Genomic DNA, 24,638 nt, shown 5'->3' with positions numbered 1-24,638 from the left:
TTCATTCATGAGAGACACAGAGAGAAAGAGGCAGAGACACAGGCAGAGGGAGAAGCAGGCTCCATGCAGGGAGCCCAACGTGGAACTCGATCCTGGGACTCCAGGATCACGCCCTGGGCTGCAGGCGGTGCTAAACCGTGAGCCACCCGGGCTGCCCAAGATTCCCACTTTCACTTTAGTTCTTACAAGCTCCATTAGTTCCAAAAAAGAAAACTGATAGAAAAGGGTAGACGCTTTTTTAAGGTAACATGATTATTCCCTAACACCATGACTTAAAACATTTACTGTAATTTTTAACTGCAATTGATTTTTCAATGAGGGAAAAGATGAGGTAGGAAAATACCCTCACTAGGTCATCCCGCCTGGATGCCTCATTTTTATATCCTTCTGCTAGTATACTGCTGTTATGAGTTCTGTCCCTCAAATTAGGTGAAGAAAAACAAGAAGAAATGGCTTGTGAAATATGGATCTAGAGTATTGTTATTTTGGTTCTTAAAATGACTTGCCATTTTAAAATCTTGGTTGTATGCCTGCGTTTTTTATTGAAAAATTATTTGCAAATACAAAAATTCAAAGTAAGTGGTCTAATATCTTTAAGTCTTCATAGCAATGTTGTAAATAGCATCTGCTTAGTCTTTTTGAAGTGAAATTTGGCATTTTATATAATGGATTTAAGTGAGGGGAAAGTATTTTCCCTTCATTTTATGCTTCTAGGAATACTAAAACTTCTTGACTTGGAACTTTGGTAGATAGAGTTCAAGTGGTTTTTAACAGTAAACACAAAGGGGTGGCATTAACTATTACTAGTTCTAATAAGTATCAGGTTGACGAATCCTTATTTTTTTTAATTTTTATTTATTTATGATAGTCACACACAGAGAGAGAGAGAGAGAGAGAGAGAAAGAGAGAGAGAGAGGGAGAGGCAGAGACACAGGCAGAGGGAGAAGCAGGCTCCATGCACCGGAAGCCTGACGTGGGATTCGATCCCGGGCCTCCAGGATCGCGCCCCGGGCCAAAGGCAGGTGCTAAACCGTTGTGCCACCCAGGGATCCCCTGAATCCTTAATTCTTGTTCTCCACACTTCATTTTGACTCCCTCCCAGTATGTCTCTGGAGAAAGATGTCAGAACTTAGAAGGTTGGGTACCTGGCTCATGGGTCTGCTGGTTTTCCCTTCTCTTTTGGTAACTGGCTTTAGCCCAGACACTGTGTGTATACATAAGGAAGTTACTCTACGCATTTGGATAGGTGAATCAATCTGGCTGCCATTTCAGAGAAAGGAAAAAGTACAGTTACAAAGTAAACATTTAGACATTTACATTGCTATGCCATAAGGGCAGAATTTTAATCCATGAAAGTGTGAAATGTATTATGAATGCTGAGGGGGGCATAACCCAGAATGACTAGGTAACCATGACACAATATTTACTTCTACTTTTCAATCATGTATTTTTTTTTTAACTTTATTTACTTTTGAGAGAGAGATTGGTGACGAGCAGGGAGGAGCAGAGGGAGAATAACAAGCAGACTCCGTGCTCAGTGTGGAGCCTGATGTGGGGCTCAATCCTGTGACCCTGAGATCATGACCTCAGCTGAAACCAAGAGTGGGCCCTCAACCAACCGAGCTACCCAGGCATCCCACAGTCATATATTTTAAAATATTTAAATGGCACAAAATATGCAATAAATTTCTCACTACCCACCTACCTTTATTATTCAAACTCATGCTTAAGAACCCTGCTATCAGATTTTCAGAATCATTGAGATGCCAATCCATGGTCCCTACTACTTTTTCCACTATTCATCAGCCCCAACTGTGGACCCTTCCTGAACTTAGCCAAGGTCAATTCCATGATTCATGCAGAATAATGTTATTTTACTTTTCCTCAGTTATCCTGCTTCTCTTTCCTACTGCCATATTTGCCTGAGAAAAACCAATTCTGAGTGATTCCAGCTATGAGCCTTCTCTGTGCTGACCTTGAGTAGCAGAGATATCCCATGGTCAAGTGGATACACTGTAAATTGATACACCTCCCATGGTTTTTCAACATGGTGTGGCAATTGTTGCCTTTTCTCAGACTGTTGCATTTTTTATCCCTCTTGGTTCTTAGCTCTTTAACTTCGTGATATGTTGAGAAGACAGAAATCTGTCCTATGGGTGCTCCCTCATCTCCCCACCATCTACCCGATTTTCTCTGCTCTTCCTCTTATCAAAGGAGGAAGGGTACTGTTTCTACCCGGGGTTGCTCATGCTCCAGCCCCCATGTACTCTCCCCTCAAAACCTTGGTTCCTTTATCATTCCCTCTTGCTTGGCTCATTTTACTAGAACAAAACAAAATTCCACATGAGTGAAATCATATGGTATTTGTCTTTCTCTGACTGACTTATTTCACTTAGTATAATACCCTCTAGTTTCATCTATGTCTCTCAAATCGCAGATTTCATTTTTTGATGGCCAAGTAATATTCCATTGTGTGTGTGTGTGTGTGTGTGTGTGTGTATACATATATACATATATATGTATATATACACACCTCTTCTTTATTCATTCATTAGTCAATGGACATTTGGGCTCTTTCCATGGTTTGGCTATTGTTGATAATGTTGCTATAAACACTGGGGTGCATGTGTCCCTTTGATTCTGTATTTTTGTATCCTTTGAGTAAATACCTAGCAGTGTAATTGCTGGGTCATAGAGTAGTTCTATTTTTAACGTTTTGAGGAAACTCCAAACTGTTCTTTGGAGTGGTTGCATCAGTTGCATTCCCACCAACAGTGCAAGAGGGTTCCCCTTTCTCCACATCCTTGCCAACACCTGTTGCTCTTTTGTTGCTTATGTTGTTAATTTTAGCCATTCTGACAGGTGTGAGGTGGTACCTCATTGTGGTTTTGATTTGTATTTCCCTGATGATGAGTGATCTTGAGCATCTTTTCATGTGTCTGTTAGCCATATGGAATGGAACACCGTGTTTTGAAAATTCTCCTTTTACTGGCCTTACCCTGATTTACTGCTTCCTTCTTTCCCTAGGTCCTCTTCTCTTTTTCTTATCTTTTCTATTCTCTTCTGATCTCATATAATTCTGTGGTGTTAAATGCCATTTGCATACTGATGACTTCCAAATTTGTATTTTCAAACCATACTTCTATTTTTGGCTCCAGACTCATATCCACCTGCCTACTGGATAGGGTTAGTAGAGACATCTCAAACTTAACATCTTTGAATTTTCCATTTCCATCATTCCCTGCATCTGTTCAGGCCATCAAACAGGTCCTAAAAGCTCTACCTGCAAAATGCAATTTCTGTCTGTCCACTCCTCTCCATTTTCACTACTTCTACCTATACTGAAGCCAGTCTTCCGCTGTTAGGACTATAGCAACAGAAACGTAGCAGATCCCTACTTCAATGCATATCCACATTCTCAGTAATATGTCCCCAGTATAAGAGCCAGAGTGATCTTAACGAGTGGCATTACATTTCTGCCAAGTGTAGACATAGCAATTGCTTTCCATCAGGTGCTACATAAATGGCCCCTTGCTTACTTCTCCAACTTTACCCAGTATCACTTCCCCCACTTGCTACCCATTCTGTAGATATACTGGCTGTGGCAGACCTTGTGGGTGCTCCTTCAATGTACCCTAGGCACTCACTAGTCTCATGCATATTGACCTGTTTGGCTTCCAGTTGCAACTATTGCAGTTTTTACTGGCTCTTGGACCCAGACTGGTCCACCATAAGGCAGGCTGGAAGTGCCAGAGAGTTAACACCCCTGAGGACTAGACTTCAGCCAATTCCTGATGGGACTCAGTTGATAAAATCCTAGCTTCTTTCCGTAGGCGGGATAAATGAGGCATGTTCCACACTGTCTTTTAGAGTTCCCTAGTGTAAATCAATCCTAATAGCCCATAATAGTAACTTGCTTAATAACCACAAGTTCCCTGATTCACTTACCTACTCCCCTTCCAATGCCTCTTGGGCATCCTACTTCCTCTCAATGAACTACTGGCACTCAAATTCTTGTACCAATGCTCAAATCCTTGCTCAGGATTGGTTTCTGCAAAAGCCCAACCTGAGACACTGGCCATTTTTTCAATTCTTCGAGGCTCCTCCTACACTATGGACTTTGTTTACGCTCTTTCCTGTACTTGAAAATTTCTTCTCTTCACCTGTTCTTTGCGTGACCATTTCATTCTCATCTTTCAGGTCTCAAAGAAATCTTCCCTGATAATCCTAGCTAAAATAAGTGGCTGGGCATGCTTGCTTACACTAGCCAAAGTGGTTTCCTTCCCATAACTTTTGTTTCTGTGTCCTCATTAAACAGTTCCATGAGGACAGGGACCAGGTCTATTTGTTATGCAATGTGTCCCCAGTACTGGGAAAAGTGTCTAGCATATAATAGATTTTATAAAAAAATAAATTTTTTTTTGATAAAAAAATTTTTTAATTTCAAAATAGTTTTAATTTATAAAAAATTTTCAAAGATAGTACGAATTCCGGTATTCCTCATACCCAGTTTCCCCTATCATTAACATCTTCTATTAGTGAGACAATGTTGATTCATTATTATTAACTGAATGCTATAGTTTCAGATATCCTTAGTTTTTACATAATGTCCTATTTATGTTTCAGGATCCCATCCAGGATACACTGAGTTCTCATCCTCTGTAGGCTCCTCTTGGCTGTGACAGTTTCTCAGACCTTCCTTGTTTTTGATGACTTTGAAAGTTTTGATGAGTGCTTACTGGTCAGATGTTTTGTAGAATGTCCCTCAATTGGCATTTGTCTGAAGTTTTTCTCATGAGTAGACTAGAGTTATGGATTTTGGGGAGGAATTTTCCACAGAGGAAGATTACCATTCTATCACATCTCAAGGGTACATATTTTCAATATGACTTAGCACTGTTGATGTTACCCTTGACTGCCTGGCTGGAAGTCAAGTTTCTCCACTGCGTAGTTGTCCCCCACCCCTTATTCTACACTGTACCTTTGGAAGGAAGTCACACGTCAGGAGTGCAAAGTTACTCTCCATTACCTGGAGATGGGGTATCTACATAAATTATTCAGGATCTTCACAGATTTGCCTCTTCTCCCTAATCTATCTATTTATCCCATCACTTGTATCTATATGGACTCATGAATATTAATTTTTTATACTTTGGATTATAATCCACTACTATATTTTGTGGCTTAAATTGTTTTTTTTCTTCTCCTTAAAGATTTTATTTTATTCATGAGAGACACACACACACACACACAGACACACACAGAGACAGAGACACAGGCAGAGGGAGAAGCAGGCTCCATGCAGGGAGCCCGATGTGGGACTCGATCCGGAGACTCCAGGGTCAGAATCTGAGCCTAAGGCAGACGCTCAACCGCTGAGCCACCCAGGTGACCCTGTGTCTTAAATTGTTACAGCTTTGGCCATTGAGAGCTCTTCAGTCAGTGCCTGTGCCCCTCTGACATACTCCCATCAACGTGAATGGTTTTGGTTTGTTTTTAAAAGAATTTTGTGGGAGGCAGTTTTCATTTCTGACCTTACAAGATGCTACAGACTCATCTTGTATATTTCCTTCCCCAGTGCTAGAATCAGCCATTTCCCCAAGGATCTCTAGTTGTTTTTATTGGAGATCTGGGCATTAGGTGTGCTTGTTGCTACTGGGATGTCATTGTTTCTAGACCCTCTCAGCTGACTAGAGAAAGATGCATGTACTTTAATCTGGCCACCACCATCCATTTACTTAATTTCAATTCTAGTATACATTGATAGTGCTCTCAGAATTGTTAACCCAATGCCTATAGGAAATCACTTTATCAATGGAGTACAGAGTTTATGTACAATCCCTTTGCCTTTATAGTTAGTGACTCCACTCATTTCCAGAGTTATTCAGGTCAGCACCTGTTCCTTCCATCTACTTTGTGAGGTTGTTTTATGCATTTTTAATTAATTAATTAATTAATTAATTATTTTTGAAGATTTATTATTTTTGCTTATTCATGAGAGACACACAGAAAGAGGCAGAGACATAGGCAGAAAGAGAAGCAGGCTCCCTGCGAGGATCCTGATGTGGGACTCGATCCCAGCACTCCGGGATCATGACCTGAGGCAAAGGCCAATGCTCAACCACTGAACCACCCAGGCTCCCCCTTTGTAATGTCTTTATCTGGGTTTGAGATTAGGGTAATGCTGGTGTCTTAGTAAGAATTAAAAAGTTTTCCTTTTATTCCATTTTCTGGAAGAGATCATGAAAATTTTGTATAATGTCTACCTTAAATGTGTGGTAGAACTAACAGGTAAAACCATCTGGACTTGATACTTTATTTTTGTAAGGTTATTAATTATTAATTCAATTACTTTAATAGCTATAGAGCTCTTACCTATTAGAGTTATTTTATATTCCCACTCAGACAATTCCAAAATCTCTGACATATCTAAGTTTTGTTCTGATACATTTTTCTCTTTAGAATGTTTTTTTTTCTTGTATTTTAGCATGTCATAATTATTCACTGAAAGTCAGACAAGATGAATCAAGTATGAAGAAGATAAATAGAACCTTAGGGTGAGTATTTATGTTAATATTGCTAGGAGGTGGGCTTTGTTAAATGATTGCTGCGCTTATGGTGTTAGAGGCATCAAATTGCTCTAGTACCCTTGTTTCTCTCCCCTTCTTACCTTTGGTCTTCTCTGAGTACTTCTATTCAGAGGGAGTCTGTGTCTCACAACTCTTTCAGCTGTAATGAATCCACTCTTATTATATGGAAGCTTGTTGGTGTGGTTGTATGGCGTGGGAGATAGAGAGCAGTATAAAATCTTCCAATTAAATCTGTCTTTGAGTGCACTTGTGTCATAGTGCTATGACCATCACAGGTGTTTCTCCAGTGGTATCGCTTTTTTTTTCTGCCTGTACCATCCACCCTTCCTGACTGCAGCATTCCCAAACTGTTAACTTGATGCCCTAACCCCTACTGGCTGTATATTCCTTTTTCCCTTAGTTGAGACAGGAGTGCTCTTTCTCCAGCTCTTATCAAGCTGTCAAAGTATTTCTTCCCTGGAGAGGCCTTTGCTATGGAAAAGGCTCTGGGTATATTTCACAATTATTACCCCTCCCCTCTTGCTGGAGCCACTAGCTGATCTTTATCAGATCTCTGCCATGAGACTTTGGTGAGATGATTATAGGTAAAGCCCACAAAACTGTAGGGGCTCCTCTGAGACAATTCCCAGGACGTCTTTACTCATGCTAGTCCATGCTCAGCCTTCAGTAATTCATTAGAATTATCACTTAAGTGTTCTTAACAATTTATGGCTCTTGGGACTTTTGGGCCAGGTAAGCAAATGTTGACTGCAACTGTCTGGTTTCAGCTGTATTCTAGATTTCAGGGTGACTGTTTGCCTTGCAAACAATTTCTCTAGTGGGTCCAAGAAAAGTCACTGATTCTCAGTTTGAACAGCTTTATCTTGTGAGGTTGTGAGTGACAACTTCCAAGCTCTACACGTTCCAGTGCTGAATCTGTAAGTCCCTATAGTAAGCTTCTAATATATATTTGTTACTGAATGAGTTATTCTTTACTTCCTGCATGAATTTATTTTATGCCTTCTTTTACATGTACATTTTACAATAAAACGTCAGTGAAAAAAGTCTCACTTTGTAAAACATGTTCACACACGTAATCATATTTAGGTATCTTTTCTTTGTAATTTACATGGTCATGCAATTATTTAGCATATAGTTCAGTGAGTGGTGACTCTTGAGCACTTAATAACCCAGTTTTCTAGGACCAAATTAAAATTTTGTGATATAATTTAATTAAAATCATCAATCTATTTTGAGATTTTTTATGCTACTATGAAAGCTCATTGAACATTACAATGCAATCATTTTAAATTATCCTTATCACGTATATACAGAACATTTTCTATTGATTAGTTTGTTAGAAATAAATGGGATTTAGTAGATCCTTTTCTTCCTTTCTTTCCTTTTCCACCAATAGCACAACTGTATGATTTAGTGGAAAAACGATGAGTATTAACAAATAGAAAATGTTAATATATTTCCTATATTTTATTGGTCTTATGAACAGGAATTATAGTGCTTTTTGGTGAATATGAGCAGATTTCTTAACCTCACGGAGTTTCAGTTTTCTTGTATATAAAATAGGGTTAATAATATAATCCACCTTCTAGACCTTTCATGAGGATCGAATCAGCATGACAAACTTATCACAGTGCTTGGCACATAATGAACACTCTATAAATGTTCAACTAATGTTGTTAGTATTATTAACTATATATAGTCTTTTGGATATACTCAGTCTCAGTAGAACAAGATATTCTTAATAGCTAATACAGATATGCTAAAGAGAAAGGAAGCCATTTGCAATCTTGTTAATGACATTGTGTCCATAATCCCCATGTGAAAGCAATTGTCACAGTTTTCTGGTCACACAGTTCTCACTTTCCTTTCTGCACTGAGCATTTCTGGAGAATTGAACTTAAATAATATTTAAGGCAAGCTTGTAACCTCTGTCTGCAAAATAAAAATAAGGGTTATTTTTTGTTTTTAAGACCTGTCCTTCTGGTTTATCTTGTCCTCTGTTGTCATTTAGAGATAAGGATCTAATAGAGTTTGAGTCACAGTTCAGTTCTTGAAACCTGTGTTTCCAAAGATCCTTTAAGGATAAAGAGATCTAAGGTCAGAACACCTCACACCAACACTTAGATTAGGATGTTTGATACCCATCCGTAAGTCACGTGGCCAAAGTGAAGTTTTTAAAATCGCACACCGGAAGTAACTTGTACAGCACAGGACAGGATTTCCTTGTCATCAGGAAGTGTCTGAGATGGTGAGAAATCCCCGAATGCTCTCTGACAGTTGGTCCAAGCTTAGGAGTTAGGTCAAAGTGGACAATGAAAATTAGGATTCTGGCACCTACACTGCTGGTTTTAGTTGAATTTGAGTGAATTGTTGCATTAGCTAAAGCAGCCAATGAAGAATGAGAAGGAAAAGTAGCTAAGAACAAAATCTGAGAAGTTCAGTGGGAGGGACAGAAGAGAGGGGACCCCTGAAGGAGTAGTCCTGCAGGAGAGAATATAAAAAATGAGATCCAGAGAGAGTAAGGGAAATGCAGGCTGAAAAGGGACTCCTGGATCTTTCAGTTTTAAAGCCTGAAAATGACAGACCAATTCAGCAGGGTGCTAGGGACACTGCTGTGCACTGAGGTGCACGTTGAATGTGTGAGTGGGTGTGAGTGGGCAAGGGTGCGGCATTCTGCCCAGAAAGCCCGGAGGCAGGGAGATTCGGAGATGGGCAGGCTCTGGAGACGCCAAGTTAAAAAAAAAAAAAAAAAAAAATCAGAGCAATCAGTACCTCTTCAATAAAAATAGGATATGAGAAATACCTGTGCAAAAAGTCATAACCTGTCGCATTTCTAGGCTGTGTCCAGTTGAGAGTTCTGCAGTACCTCCACTTTCCCTAAAGTAATATAAGCTACGGACATGCAGAAATCCACAGGTAGGGCCTGCAATGCTGAAAAAACAAATCCCTAGAAACAGAAGCGGAGCAAAAGACAACAAAGAGAAGACAACATACTTTTTGTGGCCTCTCACATTTGTGCAGGAGCATAATGTGAAACGGGAAGTTTTTGCAACTTTTTGCTACTTCGCCCCACGGGTCAGATGAAATGCAGTGGTGAGCCAGATCTGGTTCCCACTCCTGACCAAAACATCTGGTTTGTGATACGTACTCAAAGATCCTGTGTTTTCTAAAGTATGCAGTGGGTGTGGTGACGGCAAGAGCCACCGGACGCAGAATGGATGAGCTAATCAGGGGTCATGTGAAGGTGGGGAGGACCTGAGTCTTTTCAGGTAGTAATGTCATACCAGAGGGGTTAGGGGGGATGGTGCCCATCACCTAAACCTGGCCCCTAGTCCTGCCCAGATTCATGGATTTCACTCATGGTTTCTGGATCTCAACCCCAGGTTGTACAGCATGTGCCTGGGGATTTAGCCCTGGGACAACTGTAGTCCACAGTTTATAAAGCCACTTGATAGCTGGGGTTAGGAAAAGAGGAAGGCAATTTGGCATATGGATATATACTTTTACGGCCATATATAAATGTGATAAATAGCAAAATATGTACATCTATCTATGCATGTCTTTCTCGAAGGTTTCTAAGAGATATGATTTTCCTCTTAAACCTACATTTCACCGTTCCCAAAATAAAATACTACCCACATTTTATTGGGCACTGAGCTGTCTCAAGTCTGATTTGCCGTTCAGCATGACAAACTCTATATTTTAAGCCCGCGTATCCTATTTATCATACTTGTATGTGACAATAGCCTCCCATGTGGAAAATATTTTAATGTTTATGAGCCACCAGCTCACATCCTATTCTTGCACAACACTTTCTACTTTTCAAAATGCTTTTATAGGTTATCTTTTTGGATCTGACTCCCGGTACTGCAGCCATCTGTCACTGCCTCTGTTTTTACTACTGAAGCAACAAACACACCGAAGGGGAATTGTTAAACCTGTGGGATCCCACGGAGCTGGACGGGGGAAGTGGACACATCACATGCTCCCCAGTCCCCAGGGAGTGGGGACCCAGGAAGGTGGCCCACACGGTCACGTTCAAAACCAGCATGCCGGAGGTGTTAGGACTGCAGCCGGCTGGAAGGGAAGCCGGCGTGGGATGCGAAGAGGGTGAGCTCACTTTTGGATGAGCGGCGTGTGGGGGACCGTGGGAGCAGCATGCACAGATTGGGGCGCAGAGCGGCAGCCAGGCTGGGGTGGAGGCGGGAGGCCGACGCAAGGTGAGACCAGAGGTCAAGTGAAGATGCAGACTTGGCAGCGGTGCAAACCCTGATCACCGAGCCTGCACCGAGAGGGGCGCAGGGGGGAAGCCGGGCCTTGGAGGCCCCACGTGAGGCACGGGAGAGGGAAGAGCACCCGGATCCGGGGTTCCTGAGGCCCAGACCATGTGCATTTAATCTCCAGCCTGCCCTGAGCACAGAGCCAGGAGCTGCAGCCTGGAGGCCCTCACCTATGCGGTGACCCCAGGTGACCGGTCCTCTTCTCCCCACCACGGCTTTATTTCTCTTCTCTGCGACTTCCTGACTCCACATTTCCTCCCATGGTTTGGAAGGATACATTTTTCAGGCTTAGGGGTGATGGGCAAACATTTTTTTTTTTAATGTGGGGTTTGGCATTTAAACGTCCGGAAAAGTTGTGAAATCAATTTTCTCGGATAAAGATGGACAGATGGAAATGTCTGGTGCTTTTTCTTACACATGTGCAAGTGTGCAGAATGAGATCATTGCTGATTGTGCTACACTGGAACTCTGTTTTACCAGATTTTAGGAAGAGTATTGTCTTTTGTTTTGGAGCCGGAGCGCTGGGGTGGAAATACTGCCTCCTGACTGAAAGGAGATGCTGGGTGTGGAATATTTAGTGGTGTCGAGTTTTCATAGGCTTTTCCCAAACACTTACCAAGTCTCTTTGGAGAATTTAGATTTCCTTTCTGTTCAAACTATGTGCAATTGCACTGATTCCACCTATTGTATCACGTTGTCTGTGACAGAGGGTGAAGAAAATATAAAATTAGCTGAGATGGAAAGGAAAAGGGAACTACTGGTTTTTGTTTGTTTGTTTGTTTGTTTGTTTTTGTTTGTTTGTTTTGATCACAGGTAGGAGCCTATCTTGGAAACTAAAAGATCTGTGAGCATCATGAAGCAGATAGCAAAACTTTAATATTGTAACTCAGGCACGTGGGGAATAATAATTTCATTATTTTGGATATACCCGAGCAGGCCATCTTTCGGGGTCCCCACTCACTGGGGAGTGGGAGAAAATTAATAAAACATCCACTTTCATTTACAGCTAAGTGAGATCCAGTACGTTTAATAATCCCTTTACAGGAACCCTCAATGTCTCAGATCAACACACTCAGTTTTATACCAGCCCGGCCAGGCTGTCCTACCAAATCAGTGTGGTCATGTCCTGGGTTGGGGTGGCGGCAGCCCCAGGGATGCTTTTGACCGGAGTTGTAAAGTAGGATGAGGCAGGAGCTCTGCCCATGCTGTTGCTACCACATCTGTCTTTTCCTTTCTTCACTGTAGGAAGGAAGCGATGATACAGTCATCCTGACCACTCTGTTCTTGGCCCTCTGTGCTCTCCTCCCTGCTTTCTCTCTGCCCCTAGAGTCCTGTCTTACAGAAACCTCTGCATGCCAGTGAAGAAGCCTGGCACTTGGTAATGTGAGAGTAAACGGGTACAGGAATGGGGAACTCGGCCTCAAAGGAGAAGCTGGGTTTACAAGCTTCTTTTCTTGCCTCGTAATCCTATTTTGCATGCCATACGCTGAGTATTGCTTTATTCTTTGTCTCTGCTGTCTTTCTCTAAAAAATCCCAACCACGCGTAGGAAATAGTTAACCCTTACAGGCCAGGAAAACACTCTTGAATGACAGAAGGAAAACTATTACCCCAATTCACTTCATATACACATTCTTATTTTTTTTTCTAAATGCCATTCATATCACCTCCCCACTACTCCCCCTTCTCCCCTTTTCCTGGAACCCTCAACCCAGTACCAAGCTTCTGCCCCCAGAGCCCATTTCACCTTGTCATTTTACAATGCTTTTCCTACTCTACGGTGCTGGATTTCTTCTTTCTTGACCTCCCCTTAGTTTTATACAAACCCATTGTCTAAATAGGTTCTTTCTTTCATTCTTTCTTTTTTTTAAAAAGATTTATTTATTTATTTATTTATTTATTTATTTATCTATTTAAAGAAGAACGAGCAAGAGAGAGCACAAACCAGGGCAGGGGCAGAAGGAGAGGGAGGGGCAAACTCCCCTCTGAGCAGGGAGCTTAACTCGTTTGGGGCTGGATCCCAGGACCCTGGGATGATTCCCTAAGTTGAAGGCAGACTCTTAACCGATTGAGCCACCCAGGCACCCTGTAGTAGTTTCTAAAAAAGAAACTTTGGAGGTAAGATGTCCTCATTTTACCTGACATGTGATTGATAAATTTTGAGTACAGAATTCTAGATTGGAAAGAATTTCCCCCACTAATGGAAGCCATTGCTTTCTAGCGTTAAGTCCTATCATTGGTAAGTCATAAGTTCGAAGTCCTATGTTCCCTATCCCATCTTCTTTGTTTTTGTGTTTGTGGCATGTGTGTAATACTGTATTATGTATGTGCACAGATACATAAAATTTTTTAAACCATCATTTAATGTAGGCTGAGGGTGGCGAGGAAAGATGTACACATGGATTACATATCATTTTCATGAAAAAGCTACCTTTCTCTTCTTTTCTCCTATATTATTTTTATCAGAGTATCTTTAAGTGATATGTTCATAAAGGTTCATGGGTATGAACCTGTATACAGAATCTGTATCAGAAAATGTTTTTATGTTTTGTATTTTTATTTAACCTCAACCCCTGATTGTGAAAGTTCACAATCCTTTACTCTTAGAGCTTTATAGGTTTTCTCATTATCTTCTAGCATTTAGTGTCATGGAGAAGCCTGATGCTTGTTTAATCCCTATTCATTTGTAAATAATCACTTTTTGCTTCATTCTAAAACAAGTAGGGTTTTAACTTTATTCTGGAAATTTAAAACATCAGGAAAGGTTACCACGGGGCCAGTGGCTATGGGAAAGACACTAGGTCCTCATTACTCTAGCATGAATCAGAAGTAGTGTCAGCCTGCACCCCAATGTTTCTAGCAGCAATGTCCACAATAGCCAAACTGTGAAGGAGCCTCGGTGTCCATCGAAAGATGAATGGATAAAGAAGATGTGGTTTATGTATACAATGGAATATTACTCAGCCATTAGAAACGACAAATACCCACCATTTGCTTCAACATGGATGGAACTGGAGGGTATTATGCTGAGTGAAATAAGTCAAACGGAGAAGGACAAACATTATATGGTCTCATTCACTGGGGAATATAAATAATAGTGAAAGGGAATAGAAGGGAAGGGAGAAGAAATGTGCGGGAAATATCAGAAAGGGAGACAGAACATGAAGACTCCTAACTCTGGGAAACGAACTAGGGGTGGTGGAAGGGGAGGCGGGTGGGGGGTGGGGGTGAATGGGTGATGGGCACTGAGGGGGGCACTTGCTGGGATGAGCACTGGGTGTCATTCTGTATGTTGGCAAATTGAACACCAATAAAAAATAAATTTATTATTAAAAAAAAAAAGAAGTAGTGTCAGGACTAGAGAAATGTACTGCCACCGTGCACGGGGGAACATGTTCTTCTGGGTCTCATCTTCCCAGAAAAGGTAAGGCCAAAGAGGGGGTTGTCAGTGTGTTAATTTCAGGACCCAGCTGCAGAGAAAAATATATAGAATGAAGTTGTTAATCCATGTAACAAAGAACTATTAGCTGTCATTCTGATCCAGCTTCTTAGCAAAATGGCCTGTAGACCCTCAACTTTGAGGAGTTCCCTGGCAGAGATTATAAACAGTATCCAATTTGGCAGAACCGACCCTTAAAGGAAGGGATTCAACAAATTCAAAGAGAATATAGAGTATCCAAAATTGCTGACTATGGATGTGCATAGCCCAGGACACTCAGAAGCTGAATGGCTGAACAGATGCTATATACCAGTAATACCCAACTTTTGTCTCATATTTAAAGGGCAAGCTTCAAATGGTTCCCAGGTGAATGTGGAAATGTGGAATCAAAGTAATACCTCATACTAATCTTAGCTGGATATAATCTTTATTTTTTTTCTAAAGAAAGTGAAAATAGTCTGAAGGATCCTCTAAATGAGGATCCTAAATGATTTTCTTATGGGTAGGCCATAAGAAAGAAACCTAGCTATGGGTACCTAACTGCAGAGTAGAAATAGGAGGAAGGGATGGATGAGGAAATCCACGGCCTTGCCATCTCTACTTACTCTCAACTACATGTTTTTCTTATGACCTAGAAGCACAAGAAGGTAAGTGAGAGAGAAGAGAAACAGCTTTGCATGTACTAACCAAATCAGCCGAAAGAGAAGAAAGAAAGAAAGAAAGAAAGAAAGAAAGAAAGAAAGAAAGAAAGAAAGAAAGAAAGAAAAGAGCAACAGTGAATCACTGGAGGATGTGTGATACAGAAAGCCACCCTAAACTTCTGTTAACCCCAAGTTGAAGAATGCTAGAAAGTGAGGAATGGTGTTGCCTCTAGGGCAGAAGACTCAATTGATTTGATGAGAAAGTATTTAAAAACAAGATATTCAAATTAAAGCTACTGGCAGACAACTGCTTCCCCAAACCATCTTACTCTGCTCTTAATAGAGGATATTGATTAACTGTCCACATTCAAAGAAGAGTAATATGAAGAAAGGAACAATCTTGGGATCTATGCATTGCTACTACAAAGAGAGAAGGAGGGAGAGGGAGTGGGAGGGAAGAAGAATAAGGGGAAGAAGGAGGAAGAGAAGAGGAGGAAGGAGGGCAAAAAAAAGAAGGGGAGGAGGAGGGGGAAGAAAAAGAGAAGGAGGAGAAGAAAACATAACAAACAACTTGAAGATAGTGAAAACATGACAGAAGAATTACTCCAGGAAACAAAAGAAAATTTCAGACACATACTAATTTTTTTAAAAGATTTATTTATTCATGAGAGACACAGAGAGAGGCAGAGACACAGGCAGAGGGAGAAACAGGCTCCATGCAGGGAGCCCGACATGGGACTCGATCCCAGGTCTCCAGGATCAGGTCCTGGGTTGAAGGCGGCGCTAAACCACTGAGCCACCTGGGCTCCTCGACACATACTAATCTATATTCTACTATTAGTTGAAGAAAACACACTATATAGATGAAAGAGGTCAAAGGGGTGATAAGGAGGCAATAAAATAGAAAAATATGCTAGAGAACTTACTAAAGAAATGGTAAGCTAGTCAAATCATTGCAGAGAAGCAGAAGAAACAAAGTATAAAAGACTGTTGCCAAGGGTCTGGGGAAAGATTTGAAAATCACAGAGAAAAGCTGTACTCTCACATTAATATATGTAAAATCCAATACTTACAGTGAATAAAAACACTTGATAAGCTAGGAATAGAAATACATTTGCTTTGGTTGGTATAGAATACCTTAGCAGAAATTCATAAAACATCTTTTAAAAGGTTTTATTTATTTATTCATGAGAGACACACAGAGAGAGAGGGTGAGACACAGGGAGAGGGAGAAGCAGGCTCCTTGTGGGGAGCCTGATGTGGGACTTGATCCCAGGACCCTAGGATCATGATCTGAGCCAAAGACAGACACTCAACCACTGAGCCACCCAAAGTGCCCCACTCACGTGAAACATTTGTGTTGGAGTAACTATACAGGGATTCCTACTCAAGTCAAAAATAGAGATGCTATTATTTATCCCTGCTCTGGTAGTATAAAATTAGAAAAGGGAGCAACAATACATTTTATGGGCAAGACATGGACAAGATTATTTATCTATGAATGACTGGTTTGACAACATAGAAATTTAAGAGAATCAGAATGGAAAGAATAGAACTAATTAATACGGTTCAGTGAATGGGGCAGGGATTATAGATTATTAATATAGGAATCAAAATGCTGGAACATGCAAATATAAGACTTTTTCAAAATAATGATTTTAAATGAAGATTTAATTTTAATGTTACATTCAAGGTGGTAATTAATAAAATAATATCCCTTTTGGAGGACAATTTATCATTATCTGTTAATATTTCTCAAAACATAGAATCTTGGATCCAGGAGTCCTACTCCTAAAAATTTGTTCCAGAAAAATTCAGCACATGTAAAAATATTTATATGTATAAGAATATTAATTGCTGTATTATTTGTAATAGTACATAGATGTTGTAAAGGCACAGAAACATGTATTTTAGATATTAAGAGAAAAGCTATATACACTCTATATATGTATCCCATTTTTGTAAGAGTGCCTCCTGTAAATGCATGTATAAGTCTGTATGTGTATCTATATACTTAATTCTCAACAGGTTTACTTCCCAAGACTGAGAAAGAGAAGTGCATCTATTTTTCATTTTATATATTTCTTAATAGTTTTTGTCTGTTTCTAAGCTTTTTTTTTTTTCTTTAAGCAAAGAGAATGTATTATTTGCTATGCAAACTAAACAAAGCTAACACTAAAACTTCCTGAATTGGAGCCTTAGCTCTACCAGTAATTGGTTTGCATGATCTTCGGTAAATTGCTTAAGTTTTCAGAGTCTCAGTTTCCTCATTTTAATAATAGTACCAACCTCACAGAGTTATTAGAGGACTAATGAGTTAATATATGATGGGACATTCTCCAGAATATATCACACACTAGGTCACAAATCAGGTCTCAACAAGTATAAATAGTCTGAAGTCATACCATGCATATTTTAATATATTTATATCAATTATTTATATTTATATATATATAGATTTTCTTTAAATTCAATTAATTAACATTCAATATATTATTGGTTTCAGAGGTAGGGGTCAGTGATTTATCAGTCTTATATAATACCCAATGCTCATTACATCACGTGGCCTCCTTAATGCCTGTCACCCAATTACCCCATCCCCCCCACCGCCCTCTCTTCCAGTGACCCTCAGTTTGTTTCCTATGATTAAGAGTTTCTTATGCATATTTTCTGACCACAATGCTGTGAAACTTGAAATTGACCACAAGAAAAAATTTGGAAAGACCATAAATACATGGAAGTTAAATAACATATTACTAAATAATGAATGGGCCAACCAGGAAATCCAAGAAGAAATTTAAAAAATGGGGTGCCTGGGTGGCTCAATCGGCTGAGGTCACTATCTCTGAGTTGTGGGACTGAACCCCACATCATGCTCAGTGTTCAGTATGGAGTCTGCTTGTCCCTCTCCCTCTGCTCCTCCTTGCTTGCCCACCCTCAAATGAATAAATGAAATCTTTTTAAAAAGTACATGGAAACAAATGAAAATGAAAACAAGACAGTCCCAAACCTTTGGGGTGTAGCAAAAGTGGTCTTAAGAGGGAAGTACATAGCATACACATCTACCTTAAGAAGTCTCAAAAAAATAACCTAATTTTACCCCTAAAGGAGCTAGAAAATGAAAAAGCCTAAGCCAATAGGAGGGAAATGATAGAGCAAAAATAAATTATATGAAAACTAAAAAAGTAATAGAACAGATCAACAAAATCAGGAGCTAATTCTCTGAAAAAATTAATAAAATTGATAAACCCCTAGCCAGACTTATCAAAAAGAAAAGAAAAAGGACCCAAATAAATAAAATCACAAATGGGGGGGGGGGGAACAAACAACCGATACCACAGAAATACAAACAATGATAAGAGAATATTATGAAAAACTATATGCCAACAAATTGGATAACCTGGAAGAAATGGATAAATTCCTAGAAACAAAACTACCAAAATTTAAACAGGAAGAAATAGAAAACTTGAATAGACGGGTAACCAACAAAGAAATTGAATCAATAATGAAAAACCTTCCAACAAACAAAAGTACAGGGCCAGATGGCTTCACAGGTGAATTTTACCAAACATTTAAAGACCACCTAGTACCTATTCTCCTCAAACTCTTTCAAAGAATAGAAAACTGAAGGAAAACTTCCAAATTCATTTTATGACAGTAGCATTACCCTGATACTAAAACCAGGTAAAGACTCCACTAAAAAAGAGAACTACAGGCCAATATCCCTGATGAACATGGATGTAAAAATTCTCACTAAAATACTAGCAAACCAAAACCAATAATACATCAAAAGAATCATTCACCACTAGCAAATGGGATTTATTACTGGGCTTCAAGGATGGTTTGATATTTACAAATTGATCAATGTGATAAACCACATTAATAAAAGAAAGGATAAGAACCATATGATCCGGGATCCCTGGGTGGTGCACAGCGGTTTGGCGCCTGCCTTTGGCCCAGGGCGCGATCCTGGAGACCCGGGATCGAATCCCACGTCGGGCTCCTGGTGCATGGAGCCTGCTTCTCCCTCTGCCTGTGTCTCTGCCTCTCTCTCTCTCTCTCTCTCTCTCTGTGTGTGACTATCATAAATAAAAAAATAAAAATTAAAAAAAATTAAAACGTTTAAAAAAAAAGAACCATATGATCCTCTCAATAGATTCAGAAAAAGCATCTGACAAAATACAGCATCCTTTCATGACAAAAACTCTCAACAAAGTAGGATTAGAGGGAACATACCTGAATATAATACAGGAAAGTCCATATGTGAAAAAAACAAACAAATACACCTAATACCATCCTCAATGGAGAAAAACTGAGAGCTTTTCCTCTATGGTCTGAAATAAGACAGAGATGTCCACTTCCATCGCCTTTATTAACAAAATGTTGGAATCCTAGCTTCAGTAGTCAGACAACAAAAAATAAAAGGCATCCAAATCAGCAAGGAAGGATCAACGTTTTCACTATTTGCAGATGACATGATACTCTATATAGAACCCAAAAGACTCCACCAAAGAATTACTAGAATTCAGTAAAGTCGCAGGATACAAAATCAACATACAGAGATCTGTTGCATTGCTAAATACCAATAGTGAATCAGAATCAAGGAATTGATCCTATTTACACAGAAATCTCTCTTTGGAATTTAACTTACACGTGCATATCCCAGAGGCCCATCCTTTGACTTCTTCTCAGTGTCTCTGCAGTATTTGATAAAATGGATTGTTCAATGTATAATCGCTCTCCCTTAAAAAAAAAAAAAAAAAAAGACTTGGGATCCCTGGGTGGCTCAGCAGTTTAGCGCTTTCCTTCAGCCCAGGGCATGATTCTGGAGTCCTGGGATCGAGTCTCACATCAGGCTCCCTGCATGGAGCCTGCTTCTCTCTCTGCCTGTATCTCTGCCTCCCTCTCCCTCTCTCTCTGTGTATCTCATGAATAAATAAATAAAATCTTTAAAAAAAGACTTTATTTTTAGAAAAGTTTTAGAATTATAGGAAATTGAAAATATAGTACAGTGGGTTTCCATAAATACCCTTAAAAAGTTTTCCCTCTTGTTAACATTTGTGTGGTAAAACAAACAAACAAACATTCGTGTGGTATATTTGTTACAATTTTTGAAACATTATTGATGTATTATTATTAACTAAATTCCATATGATATGTAGATTTCCTTAGTTTTTACCCAGCATTTTTTTTTTCCTGTTCCGGGATCCCATCCAGAATATCACACACACAAAAAATATTTACTTGTCATTTCTCCTCAGGCTGCTCTTATCTGCGATGGTTTCTCACATTTTTCTTATGTTTTTTGTTTTTGTTTTTGTTTTTTGTGATGATTCAGTTTTGAGGAGTTCTGGTCAGATATTTTGTAAAATGTTCCTCAATTTGAGTTTGTATGATATTTTCCTCATGACTAAACTGGGATTATGAGTTTCGGGGAAGAATATCACAGAGGTGAAGTGCTGTTTTCATCACATCATGGTGATTTATGATTGCTGAAATCAACCTGATCACCTGGCTGAGGTGATCACAAGCTTGCCAGGTCTCTGCACTGCAAAGTCCCTCCTTTTACCCCCTTTCATACTCTCCTCTATGGAAGCAAGTCACTATGTGCAGCCCATACTTAAGGAGTGAGGATTTATGGTTCCCCTATATTCTCTTCTAAATCTCCTGCCTTGAATATTCTCACAGAGCACAATCTTGGTTTTCTTTTTATCACTTTGATATGCTAAGTATAGGTCTAACCAAATACCCTGTGTCAGTGGTGTCTCCTTTTCCCTCCTCAGTAAATCCCTCCTGTCCACTCCACTCCTCCGTCTTCTGCCTGCCTGCAAGAGGCTCCCAAAGGTGTACTCTTAGCCTGGCCCCTCTCCTGAGCTCAAAGGCCAGATATCTCCACAAGATTCACCTGTAAGCACATGACAGTTCAATCTTCCAAACGCTGACCTCTTCGTCTTCTCTTTCTTCATTTCTACTAATGGCATGTCTGATTACTGAGTTGTCCTGTCACGAAACCTCAGAGCTGTATCGAGTGTTTCTTGCTTGCACTGAATTCAGCCAAATTATCAGTTCTTGAAATCATCCATATGAAATCTCTCCCCTCAATCTCTTCTTTTTTATCCATGGTCATCCAGAGTCAGGACGTCACTTTCTCTCATCTAGATAGTTTCAATGGTGTCCGTTCATATATCTCTTTCTTCACAATCTATTTTGTGCCCAGATGGTTTATTCAATACGGCTAAAGTTATAGTATTCTGAGGTAAACATCTCTAGTAGTTGGTTCCCTGTTAGTGAATATCTCCCTCGTTCCCCTCCTTCTTCCTTCCCTCCATACACCCACTCTACCATCACTGTCATCAACACCACCAATTACTGAATGACAAGCATTTTATTCAATGCTCATGGGGTAGAGACAAATTGTTGAAATGTGGCTACAGTCAACCAAGGTGAGCATACATTCTTCACAGTGACATGTAAGGCACCACATATTCTAATCTCTACCTCCAAATAGATCTTCTGCTGTCTATATAAATGCTGCTTTAAACATATTATTTAATCTATCTAGAATGTCCTATATTCTGAGACATCATTACAAACATACACAGACATAAACACATACACACACACTGATGTTATCTCTCTTGTCTTCAAATTCATGTGGCATTCTGTTTATGTTTAACACATGGGGCTTTCCCCACCCCCTAGATTATCATCCTCTGTGTACATGTCTTTTATCCCTCCCCAGACTGGTAGTCCCTTCAAGTCACTGTGGTGCTTCAGTTATGTCTTATCTCCTTTAGTGCTTGCATAAAGCGGACCCTCAGTAAATCATTTTGACAGCTTACCTTGCTTTGTGTTATACAGAAGTCCTTGAAGTGAGAAACAGGTCCTAGATAATTACTGTAAACCTGGCCCTGTGTACCATAGAACACTATCAGAAAGGGGTTGCTGTTTGTATCCAATTTGGTACACGTCAAATAATTATCTGTCTGCCATATAGTACTGTTAGAATTTATTTTCTTTTATCAGTAGGAAAAAACGTTATCGATAACAAACAGTGAAAATCACAGCTCAGGGTATCTGTACCTACTTAAATAGCTTTTACTAAGCATCTGTTAGAATTCCTTGCCAACCAAGATGTTTTAAGCACCTTGCTACTATTTAATTGTGCAAAATAACCACAGTTTTAGGGTTGAATTTCTAAGTGATTTTTCTTTTTTGTGTACTTTCCAGAATTTATTTCAGACATAGTTTTCAATTTTGAATAATAACATTTCAAATCAACCCCAAGGAAAACGTTGTAGGACAACATAAAAAATGAAGTCACTTTTCATGTGTTTCCCATTGGCAAATTACCGTGGTTTTTTTTCTGCCACCAGGCTTCATCTAATGATGTGACCTTTACCGTGCTAATAGACAGCAAACAAAAATCTGCCAAATTGTGATAAAATATAGGTTTTAAATATAAAATGAATTAAGCTAAGAAGATTTATAAAGGTCAAAAGCATGGAAAAATTAAGTTGAAACAGTGATTTGTGTTTGACACATATTGTACCAGATTTTCTCCAAGGTTATTTTCTGAAATCTTAAGGCTTAATAACTGTATGAGGAAATGTACTTTTTTTTTTAAAAAAGTAACACTACAATAGTGTTGGCTAATATTTGTTTGAGCTCAGATATGAGTTTATTCAATAATTATTATATAGCAAATATGCTCTAGGTAATGGGACACACTCAATAAACTCAATAAAGATCCTTAACCTCTTGCAAAATACAGTTTAATAGGTGAGGGAGAGAAGAAAATGTTTATTTCAGGGAAAATGCTGGTGGAAGCTGTACCTCTCTCACTTAGACTTCTAAGAAGATGGAGTCTGCCCTGCACACAGTGGGGGAAGACAACTGCACATAAGTGACATAAAACACATAAAAGTATGGGGGAGAAAAACCGTGTGCTTCTGAAATTGAGAGAACTGAAAGGAAAGTTGCTTATGGTGTGAGAGAAGCTTGAGAGTGTAAAAGACTAAAAGGTGGTGATTCTCAACCAGGGATGAGTTTGGCCCCAGGGACATTTGTCAATGTGTGGAGATATTTCTGGTTGCTGCAACTCAGCGTGTATGGAGGCATATCAGGATCTAGTGAGTAGAGGCCAGGGATGCTACTACCTATCCTCTAATGCACAGGACAGCCTCCTACAACAAAGAATACTCTTGTTCCAGTGTCAGTAGAGCATGGGCCAATGCTGTTATAGATAAGCCTGTAGACATAAATTAGGATTAGGTCACAAAATTAATTGTGAAGGGGTTTGGAATTTGTACTGGGAGTCATGGGGCACCACTGAGGGATGTAAGCACATTTTTTTTTTTTGTCGTCATTCAAGAGCCACTCTATTATCATGGCTGTTATTAGATATTTGTTTATAGTGAGTCTCACTCATGGGATTGGAAAATAGTGCTTATTATGAATTACTATGAATTTCCACCAGTCATACAAAAGTTGAGAGAGCATCATTGTGGAAAGTTTGCTAGAAGTTTAAAAGCCAGAAGGAAAGATACCTTAATTCTTTGGTCCCTACCAGTCACAGGATAGTCTTTAAAAATGTATATATTTATGTTACTGGAGTCTCTCCTGCCACAGAGTCAAGCATGAGCACCCACTCACACAAATCTGAAGCTGTGTTGGAGATCAATAGAAGACCACAATGAACCATTGTGCAGTTTCAACTGGGAAAAAGAAAAAGAGAGAAAAAGAGAAACCTCATATGTCCAGTGAAAAGAGGAATCATTCAAAGCTTCAGAACAGGCTTATTTTTTTTTTTAATTAAAAAATTTTTTTTAGTCCAGAGCCTTTTGAACATCTGGACAATTATAACCTCTCTTTTTAGAAATACGCACTTATCCTCCCAAATATTGCATCTAATTTCAGGGGTTCGCAGACCCTATAGAGATTCAGTGATTTCTCACATGATGCTAATGTTCCCCAAAATATCTATAGGCTAGATTTATAGAGACAAAAATTTGCCAAAGGAAATACAGCACAATTTACAATCATCCAGAGAAAGCTTTGCATTTTTTAATCAATGAAGAATTCTTTCCAAAAAAGCTCACTAAGATGCCACTTGTGTCATCTTGCAAAATATAAGTAATATTGCATCACAGCTAAAAAAGTCAATGGAAACAAGCAATTTTTCTTATGATCTATAATGAGGACAATATGTTGCTCTGGTTACAATAACCTCTGTGATGAACAATTTTGTACACCATGAGATTTCTGCTGATTCCTGTGCATGAAATCATTACTTTCTCTAAAAATAGTGATTGATTACAGTCTCAGTGTCTTAAAAATGGGAAGAAAGGGTGAATTGATCTTGCTTGTGCTCATTATTTTTTTTCTCTTCTACATTCAAGTACTGAACTGTCAATTCCCTTTACTCTCTTGCACTACAGATGTCCCAATTGCCTTAGTCAGGAAAGAAATGCCCCCCAAATACCCACACCATCATAAACATACACACATGGATACACACATCTCATCAGTTCTTTGGAGGAGATAATACATGCTTATTTAATGGTTTCTATCTCTAGTGACACCATCACCAATAACCCACTGTATTTTCTCCTTGTTTGTCAATACCCCCTTCATTTGTCTCACTTGTTAGTTTCTACAAAGAATCTGAGCATCTGTTTATCTCTAGT

General features: G+C 39.4%; 1 long non-coding RNA gene across 1 annotated transcript in view; it reads right to left on the bottom strand.

The window, feature by feature from the left end:
- Positions 1–24,638, bottom strand: part of LOC118351624 (uncharacterized) — a 107,542-nt gene that overhangs the window by 77,173 nt on the left and 5,731 nt on the right. The window contains exon 2 of the long non-coding RNA XR_007404323.1: positions 19,601–19,692. This is a non-coding gene — a long non-coding RNA (uncharacterized LOC118351624). The remainder of the gene's footprint in view (positions 1–19,600; positions 19,693–24,638) is intronic.

This window comes from Canis lupus, chromosome 20 (assembly GCF_003254725.2).
Source record: "Canis lupus dingo isolate Sandy chromosome 20, ASM325472v2, whole genome shotgun sequence".
Classification (NCBI taxonomy): Eukaryota; Metazoa; Chordata; class Mammalia; order Carnivora; family Canidae; genus Canis; species Canis lupus.
This window is presented reverse-complemented; position numbering and strand designations above follow the sequence as displayed.